Genomic DNA, 14027 nt, shown 5'->3' with positions numbered 1-14027 from the left:
GCCAAGACCATGAAGGGCTTTGTATGTGATAGCCAGTACCTTGAATATGCAGTGTCAGACTTGGCCTTCAGAGACCCAGGTTCAAATCCTCACTGTACTGTGGAAGTTTGTTGCATGCCCTTGAACCAGTGACACATTCTCAGCATAACTTTTCTCACAAGGTTGTTGTTAGGATTAACTGGAAGAAAGGAGAACTATGTAAGCTGCTTTGATATAAATGAAGCAAAATTTTAAAAATCAGCTGAATCTTATTCAGCGCAATTGTTTAAAGTTGTTAGTGATAACACCTAAGTCCAACCTCATCAGTGATGTAATTTGGCCCTAGCTGAGATGTTTTTGCAAGGTTTTATTCAAGTTCAAGGCTAAGCTGAGAGTAGACATGGTACCTGAGGTGTGAGAAATATCTGTTTGTCCTTTTGTTATGAACTGATTCATATTGGTTCTGCCCATGGATGCTGACAGAGTCCTTAGGAATGTGAGAGGCCACCACTTGTGTGCTTGACCTGTGCACATCTGGACCTCTAAAATCATGCCAGGCAAATATACTGGACCCATTGGTTGAAATTGTTAAAATTGTTAATGCCTCACTTACTGGAGGGACTATCTAGACATTTGAAAGAGGCAGTTATTAGATCTTTGCTTTAAAAAACATTGACTAAGGATAGAGTGGCCATTTATAGGCTAGTCTCTAATTTAACTTTTCTGGGGGAGATGATTTAATGTTTGGCAGAGCACCTCCAAGGTTGCTTGGGTGACACATCTCCCCCAAACCATTTCAGTCTGTCTGGGACTGGAACATAGATTGCTTAAATGTTCTCTTGGATGATCTTTGTTTAAAGCTGGAATATCAGCCTTGTTGATACTGCTAGATCTATCAGTAGCCTTTGATACAGTTGGTGATGCCATTCTTATCCATTGGTTGGAATATGCAGCTGGCATTAAGGAAGTAGCCCTTTAGTGATTTTGGTCTTTTCTTGTCTGATGTAACACAAAGAATTTCCATCGGAGGAACAGAATCAGCTGGGTGGAATTTGTCCTGTGAAGTGCCTTGAGGTTCTATTCCCGTACCCACACTCTTCAATATCTATATGATGCATGTGAATTAGATCATCCAGAACTTTGGGGTTGGGTGTCATCTATCTGTGGATGACACCCCACTCTGTATTTCACTATCCAAGACTCCAGATTCATCCATCTTGGCTCTGAACTAGTGTTTTGAGGCTATGGTCAGGTGGCTAAGGAAAAATCATTTGAATCCAGATGAGACAGAGGAGATTTGGGTCGAGATGGATGTTTTAGAGCAAGGGTCCCCAAGCTCTTTTAGCCAGTGGAGACCTTTGGAATTTTGACACAGGGCGGTAGATACAACCATTAAAAGGCTGCCGCCAGAGGCAGAGCCAACCAGAAAAAGGCTGCCGCTGGGGGTGGAGCCAACTACAAAATGTCAGGAAATGAGGTTAATAATGCATAACTCAAATAGTAACTCTTCAGCATTTCAGGCAGTAGCTCCATTTAGCAGGATACCTTTTAAAATCAACATTTTGTCTAAAATATTTTTTTGCCTATACATAGCTTACCATCAGTCATGCAGTGAAGATATTTGTTCTGTGGTGGCAACTGCTGCTAAAACAATGTTTTTAGAAATCTGCATAGTCAGTCATATATGCAGTGGCATAGTCAATAATATATGCAGTGGCCAATCAGAAGTCCTGCTGGGCAAAAGCTCCCCCCACTTTCTAAAAACAGCTGGTGGGATTTAGAATAATAGAATCATAGGGTTGGAAGGGGGTTGTTGACAATGCAGGAAATTCATAAATACCACCCCCGATTGCCCCAGTGACCCCTGCTCCATGCAAAACACCTCCAGGGTCACTAGCCAAACAAGCCTGAGGAAAACCACCACCCAACCCCAAGGCGGCGATCGGCATCACCCTCGGCATGTAAGAAGGGCCACGAAAACCAAGCATTGATGCAACCCCTTCTGCCCTCCCCCTCACGATATGCCCAGGCTCACAGAATCAGCAGATTCTGAGAGGGAGGACAGGAAGGGATGAGGCAGTGCTTGACTCTCGTGGCCCTTTCTTGTGTGCACAGGGTAATGCCAATCACCACTTGAGGGTTAGGAAGGAATTTTCCTCTAGGCCAGATTAGCCCAGGGATCCTGAGTTTTTTGCCTTCTGGACATAAAACAGGAATCATTGGGGGCGTGGAGGGATGGTAACTGAGAATGTCCTGCATTATGCAAAGGGCTGTGCTAGATGACACTTGGGATCCCTTCCAGCTCTATGTTTCTGTGAGCTACTTTTTTTAAAAAAAGTTTTTATTAATGCAAAATCATTGTACATAACTAGCAGATAACAATAAGTATACATTAACTGTATATAACTGCTTGTAAATTCTTATAAATTCTGTACATGTTTTGTATATAACTGTACAAAAGTCAAATAAACCGACGTAATTAACTCTATCTCTTATTACCAAATTGTTTTTATTTCATTGATCTAAAGTTATGAAAAATAAGTTTTTAGGCTGTTGCCTATTTTTTTTGTCATATATTCAAGAAATGATAACAATTTTGCTGTAAAATCAGTTTCTTTTGGGTAGTGTTTTGCTTAATATATTCTATCATATATTTTATCTTGTATATAGTAGTCACATATTTTTTCCAGCCAATCATCTATTGAAGGTGTTTTAAGTGTTTTCCAGTTTGAGGCTATTAGGCTTTTGGCAACCACAAAAAGGATGTTAATCAGTTCTCTTCTAATTTGAGGGATCTCAATTGTGTTCCATTTGTCTAGAAATAAAATTTCTGGATCAAGAGGGATTTTGTAGCCTGTTATTTCTTTTATGTATCCCAAAACATCTTTCCAAAAGATTTCAATCTGAGGGCATTCCCACCAACAATGCGCAAACATTCCTACGTTGCCGCAACCTTTCCAACAAAGTGGTGAATTTGCTGTAGTGATCTCTGCTGTAAATTCTGATTTGCAATCTAAATGCCAGTTTGTTTGACATTTCAGAGTCTTAGTCTGTATTGAAGCTATTAAAATGTTATATAATTTTGAGATTAAACCTTTCCGTTTAAGAATTTTGGCGTCTAAAAGAAGTTCGAATTCTGATAGAGATGTTTTGAGTATTTTCCGAATATCAAGATGGTTTAACATGTTTAAGAGTTGTAGATAAGCGAACCAGTGTATTTTTGTTGTATTTTTTGTTCCAATTCCATTTTACTTATGATTCCTTTCTTTGATGTTATGTCTATTATGCGGGTCATATTCGATTGCAACCATGCTTCTTTAAAGGCCTTAGTTTGTCCTGGTGGAAACTACTGCTGATCAAGAAATGAGGAGAATCTAGAAATCTTTGGCATGATTTTATATCTAAATTGATCCCAAGTTTTAAGTATTGCTTCAAGGAAAGGATTATTTGTTTTTTGCAAACATTCCTTTTTGTCGTTCCAAAGTAGATTTTGTCTGTTATTATGTTTGACTTCTGATTGCAGAATGTTCACCCAGTCTGTAGTGTCTGATGGGATTAAAATTTGAAGAGTGTTAAGCAATCTAGTAGCAACTTGATAGAGTTCTAAATCGGGATAATTGAAGCCTACTTGCGATTTTTTTAGTCTAAGTATTCTGAAAGCGATTCTCGGTTGCTTCTTTTTCCACAAAAATTGATTTAATATACTTTGCCAAAGCTTTATTTTATTTTGTGGGATTTCTAGTGGTATTGCTCTCATATAAAAGAGAAATTTTGGAAGGGCAAATGATTTTGTACCATGAAGGAGTGTTTTTGTCCCATTTAGTTAGTACTGATTTAATTTGTTTTATGGCTTTTATGTGATTTAGTTCTACTAGTCACCTAAGAGCTGTGGGAATAATTATCCCTAAATATGCAGTTTGGTTAGGGGCCCAGTAAAAATTATTGATCTGTTTAATTTGATTTATAGTATATGGTTGAACATATACTGGGAGGATTTGTGATTTCGTCTGGTTAATTGTTAACCCTGAAATTGAGTCAAAGTCTAAAAGTTTATTTTGGAGTAAATGTAAGGAGTTTATAGGATCTGTAATATAAATGAGCATATCATCTGCAAAGACTTAATTTAAATTGTTTATTTTCTAGACTGATACCTTTTATATGTTTATCTTCCCTAATCGCTGTTGCCAAAGGCTCTAATGCTAAAGCAAATAAAATAGGTGAGAGCGGACACCCTTGCCTCGTTCCTCTTTGGATAAGTATTTTATCATATATTTTTATTAATTATGATTTGAGCAGAGCCTTGAGAGTATTCAGCATTTATGGTTTTAAGAAATACATCTCCAAAGCCCATGAATTGTAGAGCTTTTTTTAGATATGGAATTTCAATAGAGTCAAAGGCTTTTTCGATGTCAGGAGAGAGAAAAATTGATTCCAGTTGGTTCCTTTGACAATGTGTAATTAAATTGAGTATCTTATAGATGTTATTCGTTAAGTCTCTGTTGGGGATAAAACCGGATTGGTCATGATGTATGTAATGAGATATAAACAAATTTAATCTTTTTGTTAAAATAGTTGTGAAAATTTTGTAATCCTGGTTTAAAAGTGATAAGAGGCAGTTTTGGATAGATCCTTGCCTTGTTGAGGGACAACTATCATTGATGCTTTTGCCCACAATGGGGGCATTTGTCCAGTTTCTAAAACTGCATTAAAGGCATCCGTTAAGGGTTTACTAATTAATGCTGCAATTTTTTTTATAAAACTTTGAAGGATAACTGTCAGGCCCTGGTGTCTTATTATTTTTGAGTGATTTAATTGCATCTAGTGTTTCTTGTTGTGTGATAGGACTATCAATTATTAAACGATGTTTGTCCTCTAATTTTTTTAAATTCGAAAGTGACTGTAAAAATTATATACTTTTTCTTTGATCAGGTGATTTGGATGCATAAAGATACTTACAATATTCTTCAAAGATGTTGAGGATATCTTTTGTCTTTGTGTATAATTTACGTTTTTGTTATAAATTTGTTTAATAAGATTTGATGATTTTTTTCTTTGATTCTATAAGACAATAAGTGTAGTGATTTTGGAGTGTTAAACCAAAAATTTTGTTTTACATATTGGAGATCTGTCTGTATTTTGCTTGTATCTAAAGATTCAAGTAATTTACGTTGGTTTAGTAAATTTTTATATATATATTTTTGCTGCCAGGTTTTTTATGTTTTAGCTCTAGGGTCGTAATATTATCTAATAGATTCTGTTTTAAAGCATATGTTGGTGCATATATTGAGCCCAGTGTGTATATTTGGTTTCCTATTTTGCCTTTTACAAATATAAATCTCCCTTTTGGGTCTCTTACAGCGCAATCCTATGGCCGGCCCCAATGCCGGCGCGGCTGCACTGGTGGTGTGGCGGCGCTGCCGGGCCAGATCCTGTGCCAGCAAAGTGTGGCCGCAGCGGCGCCCGCAGCGGCGCAGAGATGCAAATTTGGAGAACCAGAAAGTGTTGTGGGCGGGTCTGATGCACGGCCGCTGCCAGGCGCAGCCAAAGGGCGCTGTTCCTGACAAGCGGCAGGGGGAGGGGCCAGGAAAGGCGCAGCCTATGGGCAGCACGCGATCCCGGCCAGGCCCCAGAGCAGCAGGTAAACCGCGCCCATGCCGGCAGACTGCCTCGGCTCATGCGTTGGGCAGGGCTCGCAATTGGGAAGGAGAGGGGTGGGCGTGGTCTGAGGAGCCTCTCCCCTGTTTGCCCAATGTAGCACCAAGTCCGTGGCAGCCACGTCCAGAGAGGTTGGCATGGGACTGGCAGGCGCCCTGCCATGAGGAATCCAGGGCAGCAGCCAGTCTCTGGCAGCAGGGGACAGCCCCCAAGTGGCGCTGAAGGGGAGGGCTGGCCTGAGGCCGCCACCAAGAGGCAGACACAGCGGGCCTGCCCCCTCGTCCCCATCCCAAGGCAAAGAACACAGACACAGACACCCATTGCACAGAAATCAGCCTTTACTATTATATCATCCCACCTCCCCCAGCAGATGTGAGGAAGGGGAGGCGTGTAGGAGAGCCGCCTGTGCAGCAAAACACCCCACCCCACCCCCAAGGCGGCAGTGGCGGTCACCGGCGAGGCCGGCGGCCGGACCCCCTTGGCCGTCCACGGGCCCGGCCTCTCGCACGCAACTGGGCCCGAGGGAGGGGTGCCTCTGGGGCAGGTGGAGCTGCTGCAGCGGGTGGGGCCGGAGGGTCGAGGATGGCGACGAGCCGCCCGAGCAGGGCTTCGGCACGGGCTTGAGAGGCACGGAGCCCTTCCCCCACTTCCAGTACCGCAGCCATGAACTCCCGGCCGCGGTTGTTCGCCTCCTCCCATGCAGCGTGCACCTCTAGCCGCTCCCTCTTGATCGCCGCCCACATTGCGGCTAGTGTCGGGGAAAGCCGCGGAGCCACAGGCAGCCTCGGATGCACCCCTTCCCTCCCAACAACCACGCGGTGTTGGTGCGGGGGCCTCGCAACTGCCCCACGGGATTGGATGCGAGGCAGGACGCCCTGGGGTGGAAGGTGTTGGAATGACCAATGGGGCTGCTGCAGACGCCCGAGGGGCTGGACCCACTCTGGGAGGCAGCCGCTCACGGGACTGTGTTGCTGGGGCTGCGGCTGCGATGGGGGCGACCCTCCCCAGGCACACGAGACCTCCTGCCCGGGATATGGCATCCGCCTGCCACCACCATGGATTCTCCACTGGTGGGGCTAGGGTTCCAGCGAGCGGACCGTTTCCCCTGCCATCTCCCGCCCCCTTGCACCACCCTCTCCCTGGCTTATCGGGTGCCAGCTACTCTCCCCACCAGGGATTGATCCCCCTCCCCGCTCACATGCCCCGCCCCAACCCTCTACCTGGCCATAGATGCAGGGGGGTTAGCCGTGTTAGCCTGTGGTAGCGAATTCAAAAAGGGTCCCGTAGCACCTTTAAAACTAACCAATTTTATTGTAGCATAGGCTTCTGAGAATCAAGTTCTCTTCGGCAGATGGGTGGTACAGACACTGGTCAAATACAGAGGAGGAGGGGGGAGGAGGAGGGAGGGAGGGGGCGTTACTGTGAGGGAAGGGAGGGGGCGGGGAGGCAAGACGGGGTGTGTCGGATACATTTGTGGCAATGTGCCGGTGGAGATATGTGACGGGAGTGTTGGGGGAGGGGCGGAGGACGAAGTCAGACTCGCAGACACAGAAGACAGTTGTTGTACATCTCGTTTTATTTCACTGGAAAGAGCGGGCTTGCGTTTAGGCTGGCGAGGGAGCCGGAGCATTCCACACAGCCCTCCTTCCCGCTCGGAGGGGCGGGGCTGGGATGCAGGCCGCGGCGCGACGGTGCTTCCTGGGCTGCAGCCAACCGTCCGTCAGAGATGTTTGGGGAGGGCGGGGCGCGGGGGAGCAGCCATGCCCTGGACATGCCTGCGGGAGAAAAAGACGCATGTGGGCTTTACCTCATTCTACTGCTGAGGCAAGCCCCACACTCCGCCATCCGGGGGGGTTGCACATGGTCGAGGGCAGCAGCTGATGCCTGACAGTCTGGCGAGGATGCACTCGGCCTTGGGAAGCCTTTACCTTTATGGGAGGGAATGAGCTGGTCACAACAAACACCTGGTCACATGTGGTTTTCGAGGCGCCTGCCTCTGAGGCAGCCAGGGGCGGCCATGGTTGCCCCCCACCCCTGCTGGGCCTCACCCAAAGCGGCAAGTGAGCGGGTGGGTTCAGGTGAATGGGCGGTTTGCACTAATCTGCGGAACGCCCCCCCCACCTCCTCCTCACCTGTCAGCGCTCCGTCGGTCATCACCAGGTGGGAGCGCCAGAGTCAGGGCACCTGCAAGGAAACGGGAGAGCATGCGGTTAATTTGCAAAGTGTCATTCCCTTCTGTCACGGAAGGGTTAGTTTGTTTGTGCTTAGTTAGAAGCAACTAGCGTGCATGAGTCCAGTTAGATGTTGAGTCATCCTTTCTATCACGGTAGAAAGGGAGTTAGGCAGACATTTGCACCTCTTCCCCTTTACGAGAAGTTCCCCACTTTTTCGCAAAGTCCCCCGAGTGCATTCTGCGCCTGCCAACGTGAATGCCCTCAGCCCGTTTCGGTTTTCAAAGGGGCAATGGCACTCAGCACACGGGCAGAGCCTCCGGCAGAGTGCTCACTTACCTGGGGGTTTGGGCGGCGCTGGCCGGATGTTTTGTAGGGCGGGTTCTCAGATGATTGGGTGCAGAGAGGGGGGCTCGTCCACGCCGGGCGCGCACGCTGATTGGTCCCCGGGATAGTTCTCATCCTATGCTCCTTCGGGCCATAGGGGCGGGGCGGGCGCTCAGAGAGGGGGCTGATTTTTCGCCGTTCCATGGACGCCTATGGGCTATGCCTTCTTTTTCCGTGGCGTAGCTTTTTTGCGCCGCTGTGGGCGTTCCCGCTTCTGGAGGAGCTTAGGGAGCGGACTAACTCTGACCCCGCCTTGTTCCCCGCCCCCCCCTGCGTCGGCGTAGGGCTCTACGCCACTCCTGCGCCGCCGCCTGGGCGCCTGTGGCTTGCACCGGTGCTGGCCCGCCGGCCGGCCAGCGCCGCGTCCCAGCGCGGGCGGAGGGCCACTTATGCGGGCGTAAGGGCCAGATGCGCCGTCGCAAGCCTTAGTTCGGTTCCTATTCACTTTCCCCGCCCTTCTTAGGATTGGGCTGCCCGTGTGGTTTGGTGTCGGAATGGTAAAGTTTTAGAAAGTAAGATAGCAACTCCCCTCGCTTTTGAAGTTCCCTTTGTGTGGAATTGTGATTGAATCCAACTTGATTTCAGATCTTGGCTATTTAGAGGATGGAGATGTGTTTCTTGTAGAAATATAATGTCTGATCTTGTTTTAGCCAAACTTGCAAGTATACATTTTCTTTTAATAGGGTTTCCCAAACCACTTACATTATAGGTGGTAATTTTGATGTTTAACCCCATTTTAATAGAAAGGGTTTGGGATATTCAATATTAATTAAGACAATAAGTTTAACTAATCTAATTTGATTTGATTGGCTGATTTCCTAATAGGTCTAAAGTAATCAAATAGTCAAATAGATTTGTCTATAAATTAGTTGGTAGTAATTCTATGCAATAAACCAATTGGTCGTGTATAAAAGATTTTAATGAAGTAATTGCATATAGTATGATATGTTATGCTATCAAAGAATGGATTAGAGATAATTATAAAATGTAGCTGTAATTAGTAGTAGTTGTCACTAGTGCTTTCAGTTTAAACAGAAGTGAACAACAGCCTGATGTTAGTGGTAATATATTATTGGCGATTATCACTTAAAGATCCTCTTGTTTGTTTGTGTATCTCACCTTTTCTTTTTAAGCCTGTTTCAGTTTGCTTTCTTTAAAATTGGTGTGTTTTAGTTACACACCAATTAACTCAATCACCAAAGACTAATATTTCAACAAACAATGATTATTACTAAGAAATTTAAATATATATAAAACTGCTTATTAATTTTAACAAACATTAACCGTTCAAATGCCTATTCTATTAATTATTTCTATTATTACACTAAACAATGAAATCACTTGTAAATATGTTAACAATTTACCTTATTATTAACACTTCCCTTTCTCTCTCTTCCTTAAATCAAAGTATACTGAATCAAATTAAAGTTATAATGGAGTGTTATAATCACACACATCGATGTTGCAGTATCTTGATCTGAGGTGATGAGGCGTTGGCCTTTGTGATATACCATTAATTTAGTGTAGTTTAGCCATTTATATTGGACTTTGGCTCTCCTTAAAGCTTCAGCTGTCGATTTTAATTCTTTTCTCTTTAGGAGAACTTCGTTAGGTAGGTCATATATATGGATTGGAGTATCATTAAATGGTATAAAGCCTTTGATTCTTGCCTCATTAATTATTTTTTTCCTAATGGTGTAATCCAGTATTTCAATAATGATGTCTCTTGGCATATTTCTTTTTTTTTTCTGGTTTCCCGAGCCGACACAATAGGCTTTAGTTATGAAAGAGGTCGGTTCCTCGTCTAAGCTCAGTTGTTTCGTTAGCCAAGTTGTTATTGTTTTAGCTATGTCCTCATTTTTAATAAACGATTCTTCAATCCAACGAAGTCTGAGATTCTTTTATCGAATTGTCACTTCTAAGTTAAGGATTCTTTCTTCCTGGTTTTCAATTGTGCTTCGTATTTCTCTCACATCTCTTTGAGACATAATGCTGAATTCCAGTGCATTTTCAGCTGTTTGATTTGTTTTTTGAAGCTCCAACTTGATTTCTGCCAGTTGCATAGTTTGTGGCTAAATAAGAAGCGTCATTTGCTTAAGTTAATTTTGTTCCAGTTTTGCAAATTGTGCCTCAAGAGAGGGATCAGCGGCATTTGTTGCTGTGACAGAACCGTCGGCCATTTTGAGTGGCTCAGTCTCACTGTCTTCCTGCAACAAAGTTTGAGTTGCGGCTTGAAAAAAGCTTTGCAGGTTTTTTGATGACTTCGGGTAGTTTCTCTTTTTTTCCTGGCCCTGTTTTCTCATATTAAGATAAAAGATAAGCAACATCAGTTGTTTTGTGGGGTTTCTAGGGAGGGAGGAGACAGAGCTCTCTCAATGTGCGTCCATACCCGAAGGCTCCGACACCACGCCCCCCTTCTATGAGCTACTTGATTGGAAGTGGTTGAATCACCTTTTGCAGAACAGGTTAAGAGCTTGGAAGTGCTCATGGATGCAGCCATGCTGTTTGAAAGCAGGTTGGCAGTTGGCCAGGAGTGCCTTTTATCATCTATACATTGTTTGCCAACTCTCTCCTTTCTTAGACTCAGCCAGCCTGACCATACTAATTCACGTGTTCATAACCTTGTAGTTGGATTATTGTAATGCACTCCACACTGGGTGGCCCATGAAGACCACTTGAAGACTGCAGCTGGTTTAGAATGCATCAGCCTGGTTTTTGTCAGGGCTTACCCAATTGGTACATAACTTGCCCATCTTAAAACAGCTGCATTGGCTACTGGTTTCTGAGAACACTTCAGTGTGCTGATTATGGCCTCTAAAATTCACAATCTGGTACCCACATATTTCAAGGACTGTCTCCTCTCATATGTTCCCATGTGCCAACTAAGGTTTTCAGGTTGCCACATACTCCCATTTAAAGTGGCCTGCCTGGCATCAACCAGAGCCTGACATTTTTCCATTGCAGTTTCCATTCTGTGGAACAGGTTCCCTGAGGAGGTGAAGAGAGCTTTGTCATTAGAATTTTTTAGGAAGTACTGCAAGATCATTTTAGTCACCAGACCTTTTAATGGGGTCTAAACTGCAGACTTTTGGTGGGGACCTGAATTAGTTAATCTATTGTTTTTAAATTGTAATGTGTTAATAGTGATAAATTAGTTGCCTTGAGCCACAAGGAAAGGTAGTATTTTTAAAAATAAACAAAGACTGTTACATAACCCCCCCCCCCCCGCAAGAAAGTAGCTGGTAAAATTTAATGGTGATAATTCTATATGTTTACACATATAAACATTTCTTGATCATAAACTTATAAACTTTTGTGTGATTGGTTGTTGGGGGTTTTCCGGGCTGTATTGCCGTGGTCTTGGCATTGTAGTTCCTGACGTTTCGCCAGCAGCTGTGGCTGGCATCTTCAGAGGTGTAGCACCAAAAGACAGAGATCTCTCAGTGTCACAGTGTGGAAAAGATGTAGGTCATTTGTATCTACTCAGGAGGGGTGGGGTTGAGCTGAGTCATTCTGTAAGAGTTTCCCAGGGTGTGGAATGCTAATGGCGGGAGGCTTCACTGTAACCTGAGGAGGTTCTTTTGCATATGGATTGGTGCTTGATGTGCTAATCTTCTCTGCAGGGCTATTGTCGGGTGTGGAGTGTTTTGTTGGCCTGGTGTTTTTCAGAACTGGAGCCCATGCTCTGTTCATTCTGGAGCATGGGCTCCAGTTCTGAAAAACACCAGGCCAACAAAACACTCCACACCCGACAATAGCCCTGCAGAGAAGATTAGCACATCAAGCACCAATCCATATGCAAAAGAACCTCCTCAGGTTACAGTGAAGCCTCCCGCCATTAGCATTCCACACCCTGGGAAACTCTTACAGAATGACTCAGCTCAACCCCACCCCTCCTGAGTAGATACAAATGACCTACATCTTTTCCACACTGTGACACTGAGAGATCTCTGTCTTTTGGTGCTACACCTCTGAAGATGCCAGCCACAGCTGCTGGCGAAACGTCAGGAACTACAATGCCAAGACCACGGCAATACAGCCCGGAAAACCCCCAACAACCATCGTTCTCCGGCCGTGAAAGCCTTCGACAATACATTTTGTGTGATTATCAGTATTTCACTGGACAGTGGAGAAGATTTGTATTTTACTAGTCTAACAATGAAATCCTAAACAGTGTCAAACCACTCTAAGCCCATTGATTTCAGTGGGCTTAGACTGGAGTAACTCTGCTTAGGATTTCACAGCTAATGCTTTATATTATTTATCAACTCCTCAGGTGTAATGCTGCTGTATGTCTCAGGTTTCCAGCACAGTGCAGCACAGGATGTTTGGTGTAGTGGCGTGCCTTGCAAATGCAGAGCAATGGAGCATGGATATGAAACATCAGATCCACAGCATCAAACTACTCAGATATTTTAGGCCTGCACCCCTATTAATTATTCACAAAGGATTTATATATAGGACTTAGAGCACTGCTGATACCATCAATATAAAAGGACTTTAGACAGGACTGAATTAGCTGAGAGACCCGGTTGACAGACCACACCTACTGTTACTACATGTGAAGTCACATGCACAAATAAAGCTTTGTTTATTATGAACTCAGCCTTATTAGTTCCCTCATGGGTTAGTTCAGTCATGTTTTTTACTGCTCATCTTCCTTAGCTGGTGTTCGATCATGCTGTTTACACTCTGTGTTGTATTTTGATGCCATGGGTTACAGTCATGTTTAAATTGTATTGCAGAATTCCAAAGGCCTGCTTGTTCATTGTGTCTACTCCTCACCCCCATACACATCGAACATACACTGTGAAGAGATCAGAGGAAAGTAACTGAAAATTATATGGCTTATGTTGCACTCTAGCATACAAGTGAAATGTATATTTTTAGGTCTTGTTCTAAAAGGTGCTAGTAAGAGAGAGGCTGGTTGGCTGAAGCGTGCTAGTAATTGACAAAGAAGCATGTGAGATATATGCAAGGATGATGGTGTATTTACTCTCACAATCAGTATCTAAACATTCACTTGTGGAGAATAGGTGGGTTCCATACTGTCTCTTCAAAGAGTATTATGTGTTCATTTCAGTAATAATTTGTAAAAACTCATATAACAATATAAAAAAGAGTCCAGTAGCACCTTTAAGACTAACCAATTTTATTGTAGCATAAGCTTTCGAGAATCACATTCTCTTTGTCAGATGCATAGAGGGCAGAAGGAAACTGGTCAAATATAGAGGAGGGGAGGGGAGGGGGGATGTAAACAACTCCTTTGATATGGAGATGCAGTCAGCTCCTTTTGGTGTGGGGATCAGTTTGCTTGTGTAAAGGTTCAAAGGAGTTTGCCGTGTTAGTCTGTAGTAGCAAAATCAAAAAGATTTCAGCAGCACCACCTAGACTATCCAATTCCACTGCAGCACAAGCCTTCGATAACCACAGTCCTCCCCGCCAGATGCATCTGACAAAGAGAACTGTGGTCCTCGAGGGCCACAGTTTATTTTATTCTCATCTGTTGCATTAATGTTTCTTCTTAGGCTTTGGTAGGGAGTAGGGGTGTGCAAAGGCACACTGTTTCGGGATTCTTGTTTCGGGTATACCCAAAACAAGAATCTGTTTCGGCAACAGCTAAATCTGAAATGGCAAGCCGTTTCGGGTTTAGTGGTTCGGGTATCGTTTCGGGTTGTTTCGGGTTTCTTTTCGATGGGAAAATACCTCTGTCTTCCCGGACGCCTGGGGGAGGCATTTTCCCACCGAATCAAGCCAAAATTGGTGGGGACCTTCCTCTAACTCCTCTCTAACACCCCCCCAAGTTTCAGATCGATTGGACTTTGGGGGGCCATG

General features: G+C 44.3%; 1 protein-coding gene across 1 annotated transcript in view; it reads left to right on the top strand.

Moving 5' to 3' along the window:
• AVEN (apoptosis and caspase activation inhibitor) overlaps positions 1-14027 on the top strand; it is a 207805-nt gene that overhangs the window by 169414 nt on the left and 24364 nt on the right. The window lies entirely within an intron of this gene.

The sequence above is a fragment of the Eublepharis macularius genome, chromosome 2, assembly GCF_028583425.1.
Source record: "Eublepharis macularius isolate TG4126 chromosome 2, MPM_Emac_v1.0, whole genome shotgun sequence".
In the NCBI taxonomy this organism is placed as follows: domain Eukaryota; kingdom Metazoa; phylum Chordata; class Lepidosauria; order Squamata; family Eublepharidae; genus Eublepharis; species Eublepharis macularius.
Note: the sequence above shows the minus strand (reverse complement) of the source record. Positions and strands in the feature narration are given on the sequence as shown.